General features: G+C 33.1%; 1 protein-coding gene across 5 annotated transcripts in view; it reads right to left on the bottom strand.

The window, feature by feature from the left end:
- LOC129218113 (zinc transporter ZIP3-like) overlaps positions 1 to 24,608 on the bottom strand; it is a 116,549-nt gene that overhangs the window by 60,863 nt on the left and 31,078 nt on the right. Inside the window, exon 1 of one of the 5 annotated variants that reach the window (XM_054852315.1) lies at positions 17,828 to 17,863. The exons of 2 other annotated variants lie outside the window; for them this stretch is intronic. The gene's annotated coding sequence lies outside the window, so the exon portion shown is untranslated. Of the gene's footprint in view, positions 1 to 4,075; positions 4,226 to 17,827; positions 17,864 to 24,608 lie in introns of those variants that run through there. 2 more of the 5 variants (XM_054852311.1, XM_054852313.1) reach the window with 2 other exon arrangements.

Raw genomic sequence — 24,608 nt, 5'->3', positions numbered from 1 at the left:
GTTAAATGTAATTTAAAATGAATCATGAGACACAAGATAAATGTAATTTATCTGTGCGTCCCATAGGTTTTTGCCAGGTAATAATTCAAATAATCAACTGAAAGTAGAATAACGTAAATCTAATAGTTGTTTCTTAAGTTACGGATTTCCTGTTATGCACATTGCATGAGTTTAGATTTTATACTAACATATAACACTGAATGAGGTTTTATAACTAACAATGTTTAAAACTTTCGATAATCAACGAAATATGAAAAGTAACACATAAAATTTTAAGCAAAAAAAACAAAAAAAAAAAAAAAAAAATTGCATAAACGACTACCAAGCGATAGAATCGTGAACTCTAAAATTCATAATCTTTTCGCACGTAACTTCAATTGCTAAATGTTTATCTTACTCAATCCATTTGCACGAGTGTGACATTTTCCCGCATATGTTTGCACTTTATTCCTAGAATTTTCAATGTTGGCTTTTTTTAACGTATTACATTTTGGCTTTAATGGCTAAATCATGGCTTTTTTTTAACATATTAAATTTTTAGCAACAAAAGACATAAATTATATAAACGATTGCCAAACGATAGAAACGTGAACTCTAGAATTCATAATCTCTTCGCGTGTAACTGCAATTGCCAAATGTTTGTCCTGCTCAATCCATTTGCACAAATGTGACATGTTCACGCATATTCACTTTATTCCCGGAACTTTTAACCTTGGCTTTTAATTTTCATATTTTTGAATAGAAAAAATGATTATGTATCATAATATGACGAATAAACTTTCTAAAAAGTTTTCTTGGATTTCAAAAATAGCTAGCTGACCGGCTGACCCATGCGAAGCATTCGCGCTCGAAATAAGGAATTCAAAAATTCTAGTTAAAGATTTGCTTTTGAATAATAGCAAAAATGTGAAGTGTGTGTTGGTGGATTTTTTGCTGATAGAGGTGAGAAAATCTTTAAATGATGTTTTACTTTTGAAGTTTGATGGAGTATTGATGGGATCCCCCCCCCCTCAAATAAGAACCTTTGAGAAATGATATACAGTGAAATCCCGTTACAACGAACTTCAAGGGACCGCAAATTTTGTTCGTTGTAGCGGGAATTTCGTTGTAATGGAATTCAAATAATGTAATGGCAGTTATATAGGGACTGAAAATGTAGTTCGTTGAAACGGAAATTTCGTTGCATTGGTATTCGTTATAACGGAATTTCACCGTATATGAAAGGCTCGGGGCAGGAATGTGATATGCCACATGATGTGAATTTTTCAGTCGGCCAATTTCCATCATATAAAAAATATTTGTTGAATTTTTCAAAGGTATTATACACTCTAAATTCTGCAACACTAAAACCAGATATATTTGTCTCCAATTGACGTAGTCCAGTGTCTTGTTTATTTCAATTTTAGTTATGAGAAACTAAAATTTTTCCCTCCTTAAAAGTCACTCCTTGTGGCTTGTCACATTTCTGATCCGAGCAGTTCATATGATGGTGTGATTTAACATGTTAAAATTAACGTCCCCACCCACTCTCTGATTTCAATGAAATACAACTGTGGCTTAGAATCCTGCCCACAAGATTACAATTAGAGAGATACGATAACATATTCATAGAAATTCGGATCAGCAGGGCTCGCTTAAAATATGAGGAGGCCCTAGACCATATGTTTTTTCGGGTCCCCTGTGTAGTAAACTCTCACATTTTAGCTATTGGTTAAAAAAATAGCCATTTGGGGGCCCCTAAAAAGCGGAGGGCCCTAGGCCGCGGCCTAGTTGGCCAATTCAGTAATCAGACCCTGCGGATCAGAATTTAGTTGAGGAAAATTACTTATTCAAAAAACTGCATTTTCTGCCCTATGAGAGTATCAATCCCGTGATTTAATAAAATTACTCAAATAGTGTTTAAGTCTGAGCTGATATAGTTTTGAATTAGACTTCTGCTTTTCTGCTGGTGTGGAGTAAAATTAATTCAAAAAAAAAAAAAAAAAAAAGAAAGGAGAAAGTAGAACACTTCACCTATAGAGTGAGCATTTGCTCATTCACTTCAAGTATCACTCATTAAAGCAAAAAACACCATCAAACCTGCGATTTTAATTTCAGTACCTATGAATTTCCTTACATTCATGAAGATGGGTCATATCTCCCTAAGTGTGGGTACAAGTCTCCCTAGAGCTAGAGACACTTGACCTACATGCAGACTTAAGGAATATAATTTTTTTTTGTACCATTTCTGCTTAGACACATGCTATTATTTTTAGCCATAATAATGTGCAAAATGACAAACAATTTGTGCATACTTTTTATTTCGTTCTAACTATTAAAAAATGGAAAATAAAAATCAAAATTGGGTCAAGTCTCCCTTGTTGCCACTAAGTCACATTTCTACTATTATTGAAAAAAAAAAAAAAAAAACCCATACAAAACCGAGTTTTTGAATTCCTTATGTTGTGAGCTTATACATTGCACAGGTCAGCTAGGTCTACATAATTCTTTATGTTATGTGTGTTAAATATTAGATTGGTTTTACAATAGCTCACATAACTAAACCTAAAATCTAATTAAAAAATAGATCGATATTTACGTCTATTTATGCATCAACTTCTTTCATTACGTTGTTCGAAATAGAGAATTTCATTCTCATTCATTACTGAGTACTGTGACATGTTACAATGTACGTAAACAACTTGATACATTGCAGCCCTCCTATTTCACGTCTCTATCAACGTATTTTTAGAGTTTTTTTAGCATGTTAAGCAACCGGATAGTGTTTCATTCATTTGGAAAAGTAACTTGGGAGGAATTCTGAGAGGCAACTGATGATATTGTACCTTCTATTTTTCTTTTTTACCCGAACCTTATATTTGCAGTTAACAGTTTGTCTATGAATACTATCATAACGCTGCACATAAGACAGGGTTCACTGAATTCATCTAAAGGTTTCAGAAGGGAAAAAACACTTACTGTATTCTGTAAGAAAAAAAAAAGAAAAAAAAAACAGGTGTTAAAATTAAGTGTAGCATTTGAAAAACAAAATTCAAACTGCCAAAAAATAGTCTATATCACAATTTAAGCTAATATCAACGAAAAAGGGATGAAAATTACAAAAGCGAGCAATTAGAAATAAAAATGTAATTTGAGAAATATACAGTCGCATGAGGGTTTTAGGAAGTTTTTTTCTAAGCTCTAATATATTAAAACACCTTTCTATTCACTTATGCAACACAAGAAAAGTTATCGTAATGATATGGCATAAAAGCACACAACAGTGTTAAAAACAGCGGACTGTAACTAAGCTGTGAACTTAAAAGATTAAAAGAAACATTATTGTGTCTTTCGAACATCTAAGTCCAAGAAATCTATTTTCCTTGCTTTAAAGATTTAACTTTCGAGAGTTTCCCATCAAAAACGGCAACTGATAAAGTACTATATGCCATTTATAAGCTTTTGGAAGAATGAGTCTTGGTGCTGCAGAATAAGTTAACGTAAGTTAAAAACACATTTTAACTCCCTTTTTTACTGCAGCAAAATATATAATGCGAATTCAGGTCACAAGAAATAAATATGAAGTGTCATCGCCCATCAATTTGATTCTTATTTAAAGAATGCAGAATAATTCGAATAGAAATAGATTTTAGCATTTCTCTGCATGTAACAATAGTACTATAAATAAATCTAAAGTATAAGAGCGTCACTTAAGAAAAAAGGCTTCTCTCAGCACTCACAACGCTGGTTAGAAAATTAATGTGAGTAAACAATTTGTAATTTTCTTCAATATCTTTTACTCTAATTATCAACTAAATGTATCAGAAACTTAAGAAACATTTCGTATTTTCTGAAAAACGTCCACTGTCTTTACTGGAAAAACTTCAAAATAATCTTAAAATAGGATTATACAATTGTTTCCTATTATGTCAAATATCAGGCATTCAGAAAAAGTCAGTTCTCAAGTTAAAGTACACATGGAAGTGAACTTACAGAAACAAAGAAGCCATATCACAGTAATAAATTATTATGTTACAAAAGAAGCGAGAGAAGTTCATGTTTTCAACAATTTTTGATTCAAGAAATTAAAACTCACGGTTTCGAGAGAGGTAAACACACCTATTATGCGATAATGCAGTTACATTTGAACTGTTTTTCCTGCCAGCTCCCTAAAGAATGACAATCTCGCAAAAAGCAGCAGGCGAAGCAACCTGCGACCTATTACCAGCTGCATCGCCCTTTAAACCGCCAAACAACCGGCTTAACAGCAGATTCACATCTTTGGTTAATGACAACATAAAAGCCACTCTTGAGTTATGACGCAAAAGCACTCCTTTAGACAGTGAAGCATAGTTATCTGTGAAAGCACCGTCTGTTCAGGTTTGCATTCAATGGAGTATCAGATGTGGTTATGATTACACGCAGAAAATCCTGGAGTTATATCGGGTGAGATACACTGAATTTCTAATTATCCGAGTGCGGAAAATCCGTTAAATTTAGAAATACTACCTTATTATCCGTTTTTTTAAATATTTATTTTTGGTAATTTTCTTTACAAAAAATTATAAGTTGTTAATGAATTGGTAAACAAGTATTATATGAAACGTAATGCTTTTAGAAGCACCACTTCTTGATAATAATGATCATGTTGGTTAGGAGCTGTTTCGGAAAATAAATATTTTTTTCATGTAAACGGGAACTGCTTGAAGGTCGATTTTTACGTCCATGGAACTATGAAAGGATATTTGTTAAGTGTTAACGTATTAACTGTTTATGGGCCATTCCACGGAAAACGGTAATTTTGTCCCGCACGTAACACTTCATACATTTCATTAAAAGTAATAAATTAACAGTGAAATGAGCAAAATTTCGTTGCTTAGGAAATCACAAACTTATGTGTGACTTCTTAAGCAAAGTATTTCGTCATTACCTTTTAAAATTTTTTCTTTTTTATGAAATATAGGAACCGTCACGTGCAGTACAAAATGACCATTTTCAGTGGAATGTCCATTTACTTAATATGCTCATTTGCATGTTTTTTTTAATAACGGTTTAAACTATCATTTCTCAACAAATGAGATATGTTTCCTTTACGTTGGAACCTTAGCTTTCAAAATCTACAATTTGTTTCGTCATTGCTATATTAATAGAGAAAAAATATTAAGTATTGCATGCAGCAAATTACAGAAGTTGACTTTGGATGTCCCCGCACGTGACACATGCAAATAAATTGAATTTTAAGTAACAAAAAAATAATAATAATACTGTGTCAGGAGTATCTTTGCAACAACTGTAAAAGATTAAAAAATGTGCTTACTACTGTTTAGTTAAAATATTAAGATTATTACAAAATGTTGGTGAAATTATCGAGTCGTATCGTCCCGCACGGGACGGTGGAATGGTTCTTATACTGGGCCATTGTTTGATTGTCCCTGCTTTACGATCTGTCTCGAGATTCCAAAAATTAATCAGTACAGATAATCGTGTATTCAGAGCACTATAACGTGTCATGCAGACTCTTCGTCAAGTGCGGATCTTGAGTTGGTGGGGGGGGGGGGGAGTCATCAAACTGACAGGCAATACATCCCTTATCCCAGTTTAGTACTTCACTGTAATACAAAAATTTCTCTTCGATCGTATGTCTTTAGTCTGCAGTTTTTTGAAATGAAACTTTTTATGCCCGGGCTTTGAAATTCTGATCCGCACTTTTTTGTGTGACGGAAGTGACGTATTGGTTTTTGTGTGAAGAAAAGTCGCATATGCGCTCTTCTCGCTTTCTTTCTTTCTCATTGTCCGCTGTTGCGTGTACTGCATTGAGTTACAGCTATTGGTTATCTGCAGGTCATCTGTTGAAATTTTTTGATGTGAATATGCGAAAGTCAGGCACAGAAAGAACAAGAGCATGGCTTGAGAGAGAACGCGCGGATGAAGTGGCAGTTCAAAATGTAAAAGACCACACGTCATGGGAAAACAATTGACTCAGTTTTCTCATGGTTTCTAGAAAATGTAGAATCGAGAGGTTTAATTACTCGTAGTTATCATAAACCGATAATTTCTCCTTTTAAGAACGAAGGAGATGATGCACAATGACACATAGGTACATAATTATATGTAAATAAATGAATGATAAAAACAATCTATGCTATTCAAAAGTGATTGATAAGTAACTAAAATGTTTCTTTGTAAAAAAGATTCATAGGTATCGTGTGTCTATAAGACACACATTGTTTTTTTTTAAACCAAAATGTTGCTGTCACACTTCTTGTAATCCCCCCCCCCTTGACACAAACTGCTACAATTTCTCGGACCTCCCTCCCCCTTCAAAGCGGCAGTGAGAAGCAAAGGGGTAAAAGTGGACATTTTCAAGTTTTGAGTAAAACGCGTTTAAAGTTCCGGTTCAAAGTAGGCTTTCATTGAAAAGTTTTTCTAAATCATGCTGTATAGCCTTACCTACCAGGACTACTAATACTATCTCCCCCTATTTTCTTCTATTTATCTTTATTTTTCCTTTTTTCGAATATTTTTTGTTTCTGTTTATCTTTTTTCATGGTTTTCCATTCTGCTTTTCCTTTCTTGCGGTTCACGGTTACTGACAATTTCTTTTCTTTTTGTTTAAGCTTCGGCTTAATCCTTGTCCAATTGAATTCTTTCTTTCTGGGTTCGTACCTAAGCGAAAGCTCCTGACCTTTGCTTGCATTCCTATTGGTTCCTGAAAGGTTTATAACTTTGTCATTGGTGTTTGGCTAATCCGCTGTTTTTATCTTTTAAGTTGCATGCTTATCTGCTCTTGGCTTTTGTCGGATGTCTTTTCATCCATAAGCTCATTATTTTTGCATTGAAAAAGGCGTTCCCTGTAACGCCGAAACACGTGTCTGCTGTAATTTATAAATTTGTGCTTCTACTTACGTTGTTTGGTCTGACTTTACTATCTCTTGTCCCGAGATAAATTAGAGGTTGTCTCCAAATTTTTAATTTTGGTACTTACATCCCTTTGCTTCTCACTGCTTCATTTGTGGACGCCCACTCAGTTTAATTAATCTTTATAAACAGAGCTGATAAATTTGCAATTGACAACACAAATCCGTAAAGTTTTGCAAGCAAATAGCTATTCTAAAGTAATTGTCCCTAGTGGAAAACTTCTGGAGTAAAGCAGAATTGGCAGACCATATAATGACTTACTTTACAAATTTCAAAACAATGATTTCTGAAATAAGGCTCGGTATAAATGCTAATCGTACACAATTTCAACAACGTGATTAATTTATTTGAGCATCAACATTTGTTCGGCAGCCAGCCTTTTCCACTCCTAATTGATTTCTTAATTTGCCGAGTACAAAACAGGGATCACCCAGGAATGAAATGAAAAATGAAGAAAATGAATGAATTGATTCAGGAAAAGGCAGTACTTGAGATATATAGATTTTCAAGAGGATTTTTCGAGAGTATTTCGTTAAAAAAATATTTCAATATATTTTTTTTTTTTGGAAAAATCAAATGATAAAATCACGTTTGAATCGTTAACATCTCGGAGGCTGCATAAGCAATTATTTGTATTGAAATCTGAGCTTTCATTCGAAAATTATTACACACCAGTATCAATACAGATATCAAATATTTTATGCTTACAGCCAAGTCTGTTCAGGTAAATTTCGGATCTAGTAAGGCCCAAATTTTTGCAACATTCGCACTTTCGAACCCTTTTTCGCTTTAAAGGACACTTGAAATTTTTGGATAATTGTTTCTATTTCGGAACTTTTCTTTCTGGAGGGGGGGGGGGCGTTTTTTCAACGAAATATAAAAGCTGTCTGCTGATGTGCTCATATTGTAACTCTCTTTAAAAATGTAATGAAAATAGTTACATAAGTTAAACAAGGTTCAGGAGAAAAAATATTTTTCCGAAAACGAAATATATCAAAACGGAAGAAACGGCGACTTACGAAATTGAAAAAGAATTGTCAGTACTTGAGTCAGGCTTTCTTCAAATATCGCATCTGTAGAAATCAAAATATTCTTCCACGAATAGAAACATTTTTTTTTTTTTGAAATACAAGACTTTCTTTTACATTTAAAAACCTCAAAAAACATTTAATAATCCAATGCACTTCTGATCTCTTGCAGTTTTATAGAAGGTTTATAGATTTTATAAAATAGAAGTTTTGCGATGCATTGCAATTTAGGAAGAAACGATTGACTGGTCACGTATCAATATTCCTACGTGACCTGGTCATTTTGCATTTAATCTTCAGTGTTTTAATATTATATCATTTGGCATTCATTTCAAACTTGAATTAGATATATGTACACTTCTGAAATCACAAAAATTGCTCAAAATTTCGAGAGGTTTTTTTTTTTTCAACTTAAAATTTTTTTTCTAATTCTTTAGCTTTCAAACGATTGTAAGATTTTTTAAATGTTTAAACTATTTCTCTAGTAACGGGGTTTTTTTTTAAGTCTCTGCTACACAACTTCTTCTCTCCTTAAATTTAAAACTTCATTTTTACTTTTTTTTTTTTTTGAAGATCCGTCATTTTGTAATATATTGCTTTTTTTTCGAAACATAACTCAATAATAAATTAATCTATCATAATTATGTTAATAACATTCTAAGCTTTATAATACAGAATATGTGTTCAATCAATCAGTTGTGTGCCTCAACAAAATTTATTTTCTTGTACGTTTTTAGTAGTTTTTTAAACTTCGAAATTTCAGGAAGAATTTACTTTTTTTTCTCGTTCAAGAGTGAAAAATTTCATTTTAAAAACAATCTTCTGCAGCAAATTTATTGAGGAACGAAACTAGAAGAATAAAACGAGGAATTATTTTCAGCCGAAATTATGTGTCTAGACGAATTTGATTTTATATCTTGTCTCGAAAAATAGAGTAACTAGCTCATTAAATCTTTTTTTGATATTTAATGATTAGTTTCTTGTAATTTTTTCCCCATTGAAAATTGAAATGGTTTTTAACCTACGCTAGTGACCTTGTAAAAAAAGGATTTTCACAGTGAAACTTAAAAGAAAAGTTCTCAACCGTGTAACTATATCTTATTTTTATACAGGGTGTTCCGTTTTAACTTGCAAAGACCTCTATTTTAGCAACCGTTATTCCTAGGTGCATACTTCCAATTGCAAAAATGTTCAAAATCAGATGCAGAGTTAAGATAATGAAAGTTTGAAGCAAAAATAAAAATGAGTCAAAAAATACAAAATCTAACTTTTCATACTGGCCCTATGTCTCCTAACTTATATGTAGAGAAATAATCTCCATTGAAAAATTTTTCTGACACTAAAAACTTGACATTTGTGTGACCAAAACTCAAGGAGATGTTCCAGTTTAAAGTTTTAAAGGACCATACAAAAGATAAGATTGGAACTTATCGCCCTTTCAGAAGAATGACAGGTAGTCAAAGTGAAAAAAAAGCAAGGTATTTATATCATTGGTATTAAAAAATTCATGCAAAAATGTTATGCCGTGATATGCAAAAACACACTGCAAAACCTCGAACAATTTGAAAAACTACATTCTGCACACATATAATTTTAAACACTTGTTAACTGCTACATTTTTTCCCAAAAGGTGTTATTGACGGCGAGTGTAAAGTACTGTAAGAAACAAAACGCTGTTTCATAACTTGGTGAATATTGGTCGTACTAATTACAAACTTTTTGTGTTGGAATTGTTTTTCAATGGAGATTATTTCTCTAAATATAAGTTAGGGGTCCTGGGGTCCGTATAAAAAGTTAAAATTTGTATTTTTGTACTCATTTTTATTTTTACTTCAAACTTTCAATAGCTTATCTCTGCATCTGATTTTGAATATTTTTGCAATTGGAAGTATGCGTCTCAAACTAACGGTTGCGAAAATAGAGGTCTTGCAGGTTAAAACGGAACACCATGTATACTTACAATTGTATAAAAGATTTTTTTCACTTTAAGGGTATTTTCTGCTATTTTAGAAAATTTTATAAATACGTATAGCTCTTTTGGAAAGGTGGGGTGCCTTACATTACAGGAGAAGTGGAGTTCTGCATCCAAGCCTTATATTTCTACCTCTGAGCCAGATCGAAGTACGTCAAAAATTGCGATTTTCCGTTTATAAGTGGTTTTTATGTAGAAGTCTATTCCGTATCGAGCCATGTGAATGTAATTTGAAAAGAAAATCGTTTCAACTTTTACTATGGTTAAAAGAGCGCGCGTCCCAACCTTTGCATGCGTCAGAAGAAAAAAAAAACAATTTCCTATCTCCTGTAAAATTACCGTAATGTGACTTACGTCCTTCTGGCTCTGAGGTACAGATATAATACATGTATGGCTTTATATGTATATCTTATAGGTAATGGCACAGCAACGGGGTAGGTTTAGGAAGAAAAACACCTCCCACAGACCTTGGTTCTACCATTATTGCCTATCCTGGATACAGTAGTTTGTATGCATGTAAGGATTGTTCTTATCACCCCCCCTCCAAGCAGGCACTTCTGATTGCACTAGTACTTATATGTATACCACTTACGTTACTTTTTCAGTTGTATATAGATAAATAAGTATTCAAAAATTCATTGGAAATTTCCCTACTTTAAGTAAATGCTAAATTTCGAGAAATTCCAACAGATAGTTATGAAAAACTAATGATATCTAATGATATTGATACTTTTAAAAAGGCCTTATGGGTTTAGATCATGTTTATTAAGATTTTAAACATTTTTTTTAGTAATAGCCATAGTTAAGTAGGGGTGACCGGGGTTAGTATGCGAAGGGGTAAGTGTGCGAATGTTAAATAATTTCATTGTTTTTGGTTTGATAGCTCTGAGTGAGCTGTCATGTAACCACGTAGATGCCTAGCTACTTTCAGTGTATTTTCAGTGAAATCTGCCAAACCAAACGAGTTGCACGAGAGCAAGTTGTTTTTTTCGCAGTGTTAAGTAATTTTTTTCATCCTTAGTTATTTTCTTATAAAACATAATAGTATAGTAATTTACCAAAACTTATTAATATTGAATAGCCATGCTTCTACGTAACAAATGACGTCTTATTCGGATTATTTAATGAACCCATTTTAAAATCAGTGTAACTTGATTCCAATACGGCAACTTGGGGCTAGTAGGCGAACTTTCTTCGGGGTAAGTGTGAGAATTTACATACTTGCCCTAAGAAAAGTTTTTACAGTCAAAACATTAAACAATTGAAATTTAAATTCTGTAAAATCTCAATTTAATGAAATAATTGCATACGTTACACTATTCTTGAGCTTATCATTTCTTATATACATTCCTATACAATAGCCAACATACGTGCTCTTCTTTTAGGAAATGAGATATTAAAATAGAAAAACCAACAACGGGAAAACCCCAACAGATATAATTCTGCATGTATGGTGCATTCTCTAGTTGGTAGGTGACAGCTGAAATGTTTCCAGATTTCTTAAAGTATTTTGCTAAAAACACTAGATGTTTAAAGAAAAACCCCTTATTCTCTTACTAGACATTTACGACTCCTACGTCAATAGAAGTGCTTGAGTTTTGCAAAGAAACTACTACACTTCTAAAAATAATAATAACACTAATCTCTTTCCCGCCGCATTATAGCCATAAGTTGCTGACCCTTGATAAGAGTCCATATGGCTTATTGAAAAATTGTGTTAATTTCGCCTGTGATTCTTGGATGGTAAATAATCGAGGAAAGCCAATGACGATTTATGACGTACCCACGGTGGCTTTGGTAGCCCGATCGGTAGAGTGTCGGATTCGGGGCCGGAGGGTCCTGGGTTCGAACCTCGATGGTCGAAGACCCACCGTCGTCATTAAAGGGTATTGAGCGACGTTAAATATGCTCGTGGTCTCAATGTCCGCCAAGTGAAACGATACCGGGTGCTAGCACCAGGTAGCTATTAGCTCCTGGACTAGTTCTAAATTCTCATTAACTGCTCGATCCGATGATGGTGCTGCCATCTATCGGTATATAAAATAATGGAGGCAAGGCACTTAGTATGCAGTCCTGGACATAAATACAGTTGTAGTCAGTAGTGACTCTGAATAGGAATAGGTGGCGGTGGTAACAGCTGCTTTTCCCCAAGAAGCAAGTCCCATAAATATTATGAATGGTTTCAAAAGATCTGGTATGCTTCCCTGCAATTCAAACATTTTTCAGGACTGACTTCATGCCAAGTTATATCACTGATCGATCAAACTCCACCACTCTATGAATGAATCTCTTTATCCCAGCATCAACTGTGTTGGAAGAAAGAAATAAAACCGGATGTACCTGTCCTAGAGCAGATTCAGTTGCTACTTCATTGAATAATTCAGATTTAGAGTTTCTTACTGAAGGTAGAGCTATATCTCAGCCAAACCCACATACGTCTCTGAGAATTACTCCAGATCATATACGACCTTATCCCAAAGCTGGAGAGGGTCAAATCAAAAAAGGATGGAAACGGGAAATTGGTCTACAGCAATACTCTTAAATACTCCAGTCAAAAAGGCTCTTCAGGAATAAAGAATCTCAGCAGAAAAGCGGAAATTATTACAAAAAGTCCCCAAAACATACAACAAATCTATGAATCAAGGAAAAAAGGAATGTAAACCCAAAAGAAACATAAAAAAGAAGAACGGAGGCAAATAATAATGTTAGCATTTTTCAGCATTTACTTCTAAAATCAGTTAAACTTTTTATATGGTGTAACGTACCTAATTTTAAAGCAATTACAACACTAATTTCGCTAAATTTCTGTGTCTATTATAAGTTTTTCTCAATTCGCTAACTTACGCCATACGGCTCGCCAACTCACCCCGTGACGGGGCAAGTGTGCGAACTCTGCGAAGTTTCACAAAAAAATACGTAAAATGTAGACAAAGCATAGTGCTGTCAAAACAAAAATATGACTTTATTGCTGATACCATACAGATCATCCAAGCAATAAAAGAAAAATTTTCTACTTGATTTACAACCTTTGAAAAAATAAAAGTTTCAAAAGTTCGCCAACTATCCCCGGTCTTCCTTACAGCGATTTATTTTACACTTAATTTTTCGAAATGAAAAATGTTTGAGAGATTGAAAATTGGTGGTAGAACAAGTCCATTAATATAACTTTTTTCGTCTTTTACTGCTACAGGTCACTAACTGTTAACGTCAAATATTTTTAATAGAATAAAATTAATTCCTTATGGTTTACAAGCCATACTGTATTTTCATTCAGTAGATTGTAAACCAAAACAATTTTGAATTTTTTTCAAAATGTTTCTTTTTTTTTTTGCTAACATCCCTTTGTGTACAGTGAAGATTTTTTCTTATAATTGTTAAAAAATGATCTAACTTTGTGGGAAACTTCATAACATTCGACTGAATGGTCATGACCTTTGTGAAATGTAGATAAATAAGCTTTTCATTTTATTGCAAGCAAAGATAATCACCAAAACATCTTCATTCGAAAAATCTACACCCGTTCTTTGTTTAAAAAAACACAAAATGAATATTTTTTCCTGCACTGCCAAATGAAAACGCTACCACTCGAAAATATTGCACATTTGACATCGACATTAACATTCAAATTTTCTTTGTGCGGAAGAAAATTTTCAGTTCACAAACAGGTCTTGCACGACCCAACGTCTGGCATAACTGCCAGTTAATAAATTACGCAACGCCAAGCTTAACTAATGCTGTTGCGTGCTTTTTGTTCCTCTCGACTGTGTTTGACATGTAAATGTCCGACAAGGGACCAAGGAGCAACAAGGATAAGAGAGAAGAACTGGTTGTCTCGCTTTTTGATTTATTCTTCCAAGGAATTTTGGAAATATGAGTAGAATAATTGGGGTGCGCCTACTCACGTAAAGCATATTTTTCGTCTTTCGCTTAAGATTCCTTAAACAGGAATATTTTTAAAAGCATGTTTTTTTTTTTTTTTTTTTTTTTTTTTCAATCTTTATTGGCTATTTGAACAATGTTGCTAAACAAAACAGATATTTTATGTGAGGCATGTGTGCATGTTTGGCGCGTGTTTTAAATTTACTTTTTTATTCAATTTCTGAAACAAACAGTAAAAAGGCTGCATTTTCTTTTGAGGTTACAAAATGAACAAAAAATGAGAAAAGAAAAACAACTATATGTGATTTGAAAGTTTATAATGACATTAAAGATTAAAGGTCACATGCATTTTAAACGATGGTTAGCCTGCTATTTTAATTTGAGACTCGCTGATTTGAAGTAAGAAAAATTTAAGAGAATTCTAAAAATGAGTATAATAATAGTCGGTTTATAAAATCTTGTATTGTACTTGCGCGTAAGCAAATATAAGTAGCACCGGAAATAGCAAGTATGGTATTTGCATCTTTTCGCTCGTTTTGTTAATAATGAGTTGATTTACAAATTTAAGACCAATCAATTTTTAAAGCAAATTTTCCTTTTTGCAGTAAAAAACGAGCTGATGTGTGCCTCATATGACTTCCTTTTACTCCAATTTAATGTCATTTTGTTAATGTCATTTTCCCATTATTGGTAATTTTAATGCGATTCAATAGTTGACTATCAAAATATCACCAACAGTGGCCAAATTGAAACCAGATTTTAAAAAAAAAAAAACTCCGCCAAATTTGTCGCCAAGTTGGCGACAAAACTTGGTGACCAAAAGACTGGCGATAAATCGCCAAGTGTCCTCCAAATTGTAACACCACTTGAGTTTACATCGAAATTAACAATGATTTCCTCCCAAAAAGGGGCAAAAGACCCCTTTAGAAACACCCGAATGCAACCAAAAGGTGAGGTGCACAACTAGACCCCACTAGGAGTCTGGGTACTAAATTTCAACTTTCTAGGACATACCGTTCTTTAATTATGCAACGTACATACATACATACGTACATACACACGTCATGAGAAAACTCGTTGTAACTAACTCGAGAATCGTCATAATGGATATTTCGCGAGTCTATGCGTTCTTAGGCACTTATCCACGTGTGATCGAGTCGAAAAAAAAACGAGCTGATGTGTGCATCACATGACTTCCTTTTACTCCAATTTAATGTCATTTCCCCATTATTCGCTATTTTAATGTGATTCAATATTTATTCTCTAAATATCACCAACAATGGCCAAATTGAAACCAAAAAAAAAAAAAAAAACTCCGCCAAATTTGTCGCCAAGTTGGCGACAAAACTTGGCGACCAAAAGACTGGCGATATATCGCCAAGTGTCCGACAAATTATAACGCCACTTGAGTTTACATCGAAATTAACAATGATTTCCCCCCAAAAAGGTGCAAAAGACCCCCTTAGGAACATCCGAAAGCAACCAAAAGGGGAGGTACACAACTAGACCCCACTACGAGTCTATGTACCAAATTTCAACTTTCTAGGACATACCATTTTTGAGTTATGCGAGATACATACGCACATACGCACATACACACATACGCACATACATACAGACGTCACGAGAAAAGTCGTTGTAATTACCTCGGTGATGGTCAAAATGGATATTTCGCGTGTCTATACATTCTTAGGCACTTTTCCGCATGTGGTCGAATCGAAAAAAAAACTCAACATTCATTTGGGGGTGAGCAAAATGGAAATTAAGGGCGATTTTTGAGTGAAAATTTTTTCGCGAATACAATACTTCCTTTTTTGTAAAAGGAAGTAAAAAACTCATCATTCAATCGGCGGTGATTAAAATGGAAATTAAGGTGAATTTTTGAGTGAAAATTTTATCGCGAATACAATACTTTCTTTTTTGTAAAAGGAAGTAAAAAAGAACACAGATTAGAGTAAAAGTAACTAAAGAAGTAAAACATTTTAACAAAATCATAAACCATTCTATTACGAAACTAATATTTCAACTGTCGACTGCCTAATCAGAAATGTCTGACTGCGGATGGGGAGGTCCTGGGGTCGAATCCCGGCTCGCGCATGGATGTACTTTCTCTCTGTTGTCCTTTCTTTGTGTGAATACGCTGTTGCGTTGCAAATGGTTGCCTACACTGTAAACGGGTCCTTATAGCATGTGTGTACTGTGGAAGTCAGACATAGCTGTCAGCTTAGGACTGGAAGTCAGCTTAGTTGACACAAAACAACAACATTTTACTTTTTCTAGAACACAACTCGTTTATCGAGGATGAAAGGAAAACTAAGAAACTTCTGTTCGAGTTATCTTTAGCATTGCTTTAAAATGATCAATTCGACTGAGTGTTGTTGATATTTCCCTCATAAAAAATATCTATCATAAAGCTAGTGAACATGTTTGATGTCACTTTCAGGTGCATATTGTATTGCATGAAATCTTTCAGCTTGAGTACAAATTTAAAGCTGAATTTGTAACTATTCTTATAAACGACAGTAAAACTTGATTTTTTATGTTGGATATTTTAAACTGGAGGGAAGAAACGAAACTCAAAAACTCAAATTTAGAAAAAAATACAAAAAAAAAAAGGGGGGGGGGGTAATAATATTGGCTATAAAGTCGTTCCGAATACCTTTAAAGCTATGAATATTAAGGGAGGGGGAGTATATTTTCAGAGCTTTACAAATTCTTTGAAACTCCTCTTTTTTGTCATATTCTTGTTATAATATGACTAATAGCAAAACACATCATAAATAAATAAAACATTGCACCAAATATTACAAGCAGTTTTCTGCAGACAAAATTTCAAGCACCTGTAGGGAGAATACTCAAAAAATGAGACAGCAGGTAAAGTACTTTTTTAAGTGTTGGCGTGACAACGGTTTTAAGTTTAGTGAAGTTAAAGACATTTGTCTATTTTAGCTTTCTATTGCTCTCACGCAGTATCAAAACCTGATTTCTACAAAAATGTCTGAACTATTCTTTATTACACAAATTACTTCATATTTATTTTAGATAATGTTGCAGTAGTTTCACATAATAAAACATTTTTGAATTTATAATCAAAAATTAGTAACAGGTATACTTCAAAAATCGGTTAGTGTTCATGTCTTATAAACCGTAAATTTAAAAAGAAATCGACGAAAACTGTGGTCTTTATGTATGATACAAGTGTATAAATATTAATATATATTTAAATTAGATTAAAAAAACTTAAAACTAGATTTAAAATTTTTTTTAAAAAAGCAATATGGTAGTGATTTAACTATTGCTTAGGCTTTTTTTTTTTTTAATTTCCTATTTTTGGACAGTTGCCATGAGAGGTATCATTTATTTAAACATTTCATAAAGTTTGATCGAATTTTAGGTCTCTTCTGTTTAACCTTCAATTTCGTTACGCTTTAGAGGAAAACTACAATGAATTCAAGCGCTTAAGTTTATTAACGCTCCAATAAATAATTTGTAAGATGTTTGAAAATTAAGTCTATGTACTAAATATTTTTTTATATTTTTGCAAAGCATTCAAAGAAATACTTTTTTTTTCTCTCCATAACCATCCGCGAGCTTGAATATTAAATAATTACTAAAAAGCAAACATGGCGAAATTAATTTAAATTATGATTATACAAAGATTTTTATATCAATATTTTTGCTACTTCCGCGAATAAACTAATTAACTTTGTTTTCTTCAGCGTTCATTTTCTTTAGAAATGAAGCAAAACCTCTATCAATGACGTTGCATTAAAGTTTAAACAAATGACGAATAAATTAATGATTTCTAATAGTTAGGGCACATGATAAATGGTTATTGAAATTTTAGTTTGATGATTCATTTGACAGTAACATAGAGAAAAAAAGGCAGGTTTTTCTAAGCATCTCCAATCTAGATTAAAAAATTTTTAACCTGACACTTAAATAGGAAAGCAGTAATTTGACCAATATTGCTGTCAATAAAAATTTTCAAGCTTTTGAAACACATGGATAAAATAGTAAAATACATTGCATGCTTAGAATAAAAGTAAACCTTATGCAGTTTGTTTCTTCTTTTTTCTTTTCTTTTCCTAAATAACAGCAACAAAGAAAAGTTATTTTAGCTGGCTTAGAACAAATTTGAAACTGAAATTATACTAGAATTCAAACAGAGAAAAAAGATTTTTTAAAAAAAGGTAAACTGAGATATTAACGTATTATGAAAATGAAAACATAATGTACTTTGAAACCGAGATCAAAGTTCTAAAAAAACATTTCTCTTCGTCAAAAACTAAATAAATACAAACGATTAGCCGCAATTAAAACGATGATAAAAAGAATAAGTGGATTGCTTCAAAATTTTATTAGCAAGTTTAGTCGCATTTAGCTATGCCAGAATCGAAATGCCATAATGTCCTTTTCAACCGTAAGTGTGAAAAGAAAGAAAGTGCAAAATGATCAAGAAAAAACTAAAATAATAGTATGTTAAATTGATACAATAGTTAATTTTTACTTCCTTTTACAAAAAAGGAAGTATTGTATTCGCGAAAAATTTCTCTCTCAAAAATCGACCTTAATTTCCATTTTGCTCACCCCCGAATGTATGTTGATTTTTTTTTCTACTCGACCACATGTGGATAAGTGCCTAAAACGTATAGACATGCGAAATATCCATTTTGACGGTTCCCGAGTTAATTAAAACAAGTTTTCTCGTGACGTCTGTATGTATGTCGCATAACTCAAGAACGGTATGTCCTAGAAAGTTGAAATTTGGTACGTAGAATCCTAGTGGGGTCTAGTTGTGCACCTCCCTTTTTGGTTGCATTTGGGTGTTTCTAAAGGGATCTTTTGCCCCCTTTTGGGGGAAATCATTGTTAGTTTCGATGTAAACTCAAGTGGTGTTACAATTTGGCGGACATTTGGCGATTTATCGCCATTCTTTTGGTCGCCAAGTTTTGTCGCCAACTTAGCGACAAATTTGGCGATTTTTTTAAAAAAATCTGGTTTCAACTATTGAATCACATTAAAATGCTTAACTTGTTTACTTATTTCTACTCTAATCTGCTTTTTTTTTTTTTTTGCCGTCCTTTTGTTTATAGGATAAATTGAATAAGTGATAAAATAATGTCTCAACAAAACTTCTAGCAACAAGGCCTAAATTTTTTTTCTTTTTTAAAAATTACTTTTTGTTTAATCAGTTTAAGTTAGTGCTACACAGTGCTTTTTCAGTGTAAATGCATTTTACACAGTTACGATGCATATTTTCTCTAAAGCTGTTTGTAAAGAAACACATTTACAGATTAATAGCGTAGTTAAAATATCCAAATAAAATAGCATCAATGGTTGACAAAAATGAATGAAAATTTTTTAAAGATCTTTATGTGTAAATTTATAGTTTCACAGAAAGAACATTAAGAGGATATTTTAACAGGAAAGCAATTACAATGACTTTTTGAAACTTTCTCAAGAAATTATACGAGCAAAACTGACAAATTCTAATGTAACATGATGAGCAAGTATCGTAGTCAAATATTGCCACATTTAAACAGCGAAGAAAACTAAAGAAATGTAAAATTTTAACTGTTATTCAAAACACGACAAGCAAACAAATCATCATTCATGAAGCAAATGCACCCATTGTGTCTCTTCCGAATAATAATCTGTTATTCCGCCAATATGTTGGCAAGTAGTTTAGATTTCAACCAAATCCCTTCCTCCCCCCCCCCCCCTTCCTGCCGACAAAGTTTTGCGGCTTAAGGGAAAGAATGATTTCAAGTTCTCAGTTACTCAACGCGAACAAATCCTTATTTTCTCAAGAAAATTTACTGAATAATGCACCAGAAGTTCCAAGTAATACTTCTTCAAAAAAAAACTTGCGTTCTTCAAATCGTCGTCGTCTCGCAAAAAACTCAGAAAATAATTCTTAGAGTCAAACTTAGTTTTGATGTTATTTTATTGAAAAAAAAAAAAAAAAGAGTCCTTTAAGTAGACGCCTACTGAATACAAAAGTGATCGGACTTTTAGCTTAACCCTTTGACTACCATGTGGCATTTTTTGTAAAGTATGGACATTTGTGATGATTAAAAAAAACAGTACGCATATGCTTTCAACCATAACTTTCGTTTTTGGCTAATATTAAGATTATAATGTCTCAGGAACATGGAAAAATCATATTTATATACTATTTGTATTAAAAATTTCACAAAATAAATTTTAAACTTAGAGGACATAGTGTATATGGGTCATTCTTCAAAAAGTGAAACTTTTCTGTCACTCGCCTTTTACAGTAAAAACTTAAAGGAACAATTCATTTAACAATGATTTTTAATTTCATCAAAAATATATCTATTTAAACTTGCCAACATCTTTTTAATAATAATTTTTATTTTAGCTTTGTTTGGTTCACAACATGTGAATTCTCACCTCCGTGGCATGTCACACACCTTGTGTGACTGTTTATGTTGCTTAATAATTTGTTTAATTATAAGTATATACTTATTTATTTATTATTCCTTTCACAAGTATCTCAAATAGTAATTGTTTAAGTATATTTATTTTTTTAATATTGTGTTTTAGTTTGTTTTAATAAGACAAGGAGTTATGTCGCACAATAAATTCTCACCTCCGTTACCTAAACACAAAATGCCATTTTTCATTAACACGTGGCAGTAATGACCCTTGTTTATTTTCATTCATAGTTGAAGTTGTGAAATTTTTGTCGAAAAACAAGAAGATAGATTTTGTTGTAAAAACTTAGTGTGGTTATTTTGAATTCTCACCTTCGTGAACTTTAATTTCAGGGATGTAAAGTAATGTAAAAAATGAAGTGAACATGTTTTCATATGCTTAACATGTGCAGATTGTAGCAACGAAGAAAAAAAAAATTTCCCTGAAAAATGTATAGTAGGCCTATATTAATAGAAAATTCCTCAATAATAGGCATTCTACCGAAATCATAATTTGCCAGTATATCTTTAAATTTACTAAATACTATTTTTTAACAAACATTTGAAACTACTAACCAAGCCGTACTCTAATTAAGGGAGCTTAATATTATCTTTCCACTAATTATTAAAATAGCTGATTGTTTGCACAATTAACAAAATCACCATTTTGACATTAAATTGGCCTCGATTTTTAAATATTGAAAGTTTTCTTTTTTTTTTTCCCGTGAACAAGGTATTTTTTTATTTTTATTTATGAGTAAAATAATTGGAACTTAGCTGGGCCATTGTTTATGGTTACTTTTAGTAGGTAACACTTTCATGTAAGAAGGAAAAAAAAAGAAAAAAAAGGTTTCGAAATTGAAAAAATATTTGCGTTCAAAAGTTACGTTTTCTGGAGAATGATCCATATATTCTACTATCCTTATAGGGTGAAAGTTACCCCCTTCATTTGTATTTGTACCATACTTCCATAAAAAAAAAAGTTGTCAAAAATATTATATACTTTGTTAAATAACAAATTTTGCCCACATCGCCAAAACTTATTAGGATCTAATCATATAGCTCGGCTTCCTATACAACTTTGTTACAGCAAATGGAATTATGTTTAAGTTTACAAGTTAAGTTCATGTGAATTTACGAAAAAAGATATTTGACCATCCGTGTTCACTGGCCGGCCCCTCAATCTGTAGCAAGAACACTCAACTCCTAATCAGTACACGGATTATCCGGTTTTCGGATTAAATACGTGCAGTTTGAAAATTGCTCTATCATCCGAATTTGATGGATTTTCCATGCATTGAAAATAATTTTTCAAAGGAATTAAAATATTGTTTGAGTATCACCGAAATAGGAATTTGAAAAGTTACAAATGTTACTGGATTGGTAAACAAGTATGCATTTATACTTAATGATCTTTGTGGGAGTATTGTCACGCAGTTTGCGACTCATCTTTTCTTCAAGTTAGGAATCGTGAAGTTACCAGGTTGAGAAATGGGATCAAAGCGAGTAGCTTATTTCGTTATTTCTCTCTCTCTCTCTGCGAAGGAGAGTTACAAAGTTGACGTTCATGGTATCGGCAAAGAAAGAATTTTTAAATAAATATATTTTAATTTCACTTTTATGGTTTGTATAGAGACACTATTACTCAACGTACTGTCAGTGGCGTAGCTAGGGAGGGGCGGAGGGGGCGGTCCGCCCCGGGCGGCACTTTTTGGAGGGCGTCAATTTCACACTTTTGATGCGAAAAAATTTACCGCATTTTCCAAATAAGTAAATCATGCTTTTGATTTTTTTCAAGAGTCAAAAAAAAGTCTTTGAATTCTAAGGTTGTGGTACGACTATGATAATAAAATTACTCAAATACAAAACCTATGTGCTGTTCTTGTGGACATCTCAGCCAGGGCCGTGCCGTCCCTATGTGCGAGGCCGTGCGACGCACGACGGCGCCACAGTCAAAAAGACGCCGAGCTTTACCAATCAAAAATGCTCCAAATGGGGAGAATCTCTCCAACCAAAAAAATAAAATTGAACTTTTCATTATATCCAGGGCCCCATTAAGCCAAAGTAATGCCCAGGCGCTGGAAAAATTTGGTGCCCCTCTCGTAAGAAAATCTGCACATTTTTGATGTGGAAGTTTTTAAAAAAGAGAAGAAATAAAGAAATTTACCCCGTTTTGGTGCCCTACAATTGTGGTGCCCAGGTCCATGGACCTGTGGGACCGTGCGCTCATCAGATCCTGATTATATTTAATGATGGTGGTGAAACTACGCTGCTCATTAAAACAAACAATCCTCTCGCTGCCTATCTAAAAAGTAAAAAATATTGCCTTGTTGTATCTAAACATGCTATTAACACCCGTTATGCTATTTAATATACATACATTAGCATTTTTCTACCTAATGTGGAGCCGTTAATTCTGTTTCGGTATCTCTATAGTCCAAAAGACTGAGCATATGAGGCGCAAGAAATTTTTTATTCCCCATTTTGGATCCTGAGGTGAAGATGTTGAATTCTAATTTGTGCAATATGTCTTTTTGCAATTTTTTGTTATTGTTCGTCGCAATTCGACTATTTCATGTTTTTATACATAAAAAATACTGTAAGCCCATTTGCAGTATTTTACTTGTGCGTAATATTTGTACATTGTAGACAACAATTTTGCGAAACTTTTTTGTTCCAAAAAGTAACGACTTGACCATAGTTACTCGATTCCCTCGCCCCCCCCCCCCCTTTTCACTAATTATTTGTGTGTCTAAAAAATGAGCTTTGTACAATGTATTTGTTTTAGACATCATGTTCAATGCCTTCCATATTTTAAAATTATTATTTTTATTGGAAGGGACTTCAGTTTCAAATTTTAAAGAGGGATGTCCTCAATACTTCAATTTGGAAATATAATAAATACCCTTGTTTTCATGTTTCAACAGATATAAAAGTTTGATTAATTATTCATTAATTAGAGATTGGATTGGAGTACCCAGTTCCAATTGTGTTTTAAGAAATACCACTGACACACACATGACGAATTATGAACTGATTGGAATAATAGTATAGACCTCCATGTCCAAATAAGTTTTTAAAACAAAATTCCAGCTGAAATTTAATTATGCATTTTTTAAAGTAAAAATAAAAAAAATACATTAAAGGTAGGATTAATCAAGTTGGAATTAAAACCAAGCATATCAATCTATACTTCTAGTCTGGCAAACAAATAATATTTTAAAGCAAATGAAACAACGTTAAAAGCAAACGTGCAAGAGCACTGCAGACACGTCAGTGACGGCTCGTCACTATGGGCCGAGCCCACCCGGATAAATTGTGCATAGTTAGATTATATAAAAATGTCTTTTTGTGTTTCAGTTTTAAATAAAATCAGGCATGAAACTGATTTTAAATTTCTAGCACTCTGCTAATCACTAATATAAGAAAAAAGTGTTCCTTTTCTGTTGACTAGCAAAAGCGCTTTAAGAATGATCCTTCAGGCCATTTCAACAACGGCCCACAACTTAACCAACCGCGAGCATTACGAAAACGGCAAGCGACGTTACCCCGAACGATGTGTATGGGCCGGCTCCCTTCCTCTCTTTCGAAAAATATCTTCATCCCATAGCAATAGTAGAAGCAGTGGGGGGAATGTGTCTTGTCTCGCATTGCTTATACAATGTTTCAGAGAGGCAAAGGGCAGAAATTTCGGAGCCTACCCCACGGGGAAAGGAAAAGTTCTCTCTCTCTGTTTTGATTTAATCTATTTTTTCCTTTCCTTTAATCTTAAACGGCTGTTACTATCAGGTATTGGGGTTCACAATATTTTGGGTTCCCACTCATTTCATTGCATGGGATGCCCATTTTAATTTCTTTATTTTTCTTTATGGAACCAAGTGCGCATTCTCGAAATTTCTGAACAGAGATTTTATTTTCGAAAAGGCGTTTGTCATTTTTTAAGTTTCAGTTTGAATTTAGGTTCGGTTGGTTTTCAGTGTCGGGATAGTATAATAAGAGTTAAGACTATTTTTTGGAATTAAAAGCTGTTCCTAAAATAGTCTTCAATGAGTGTGATTTTTTTCAATTTTCTTTCAAGCTAGATATTTGGTTAAAGTAATAAGTCTTAATCGTGTTGGGCTTATTTTCATGCCTCTACTACGCTAGAGTATTCTAGCACTGAACAAACCTAAATTATTACTCAACTAAAATTAAAAGTAATTTAATTTTCTTATAAAAATAACGTATTGGTAATTAAGTAAACTGCGTGTTTCTAGAAAAATTAGTTACCAGTTTCGTAATTTGATATAAACGAAGCATGTTAAAGTGAAAGTTAGTGCTGCTGCATGATCCCAGTCACAATCTAATTTTTGCTATCCTGCATGGGAAAAAGGGGGGGGGGTCTCATTG

The sequence above is a fragment of the Uloborus diversus genome, chromosome 3, assembly GCF_026930045.1.
Source record: "Uloborus diversus isolate 005 chromosome 3, Udiv.v.3.1, whole genome shotgun sequence".
Classification (NCBI taxonomy): domain Eukaryota; kingdom Metazoa; phylum Arthropoda; class Arachnida; order Araneae; family Uloboridae; genus Uloborus; species Uloborus diversus.
This window is presented reverse-complemented; position numbering and strand designations above follow the sequence as displayed.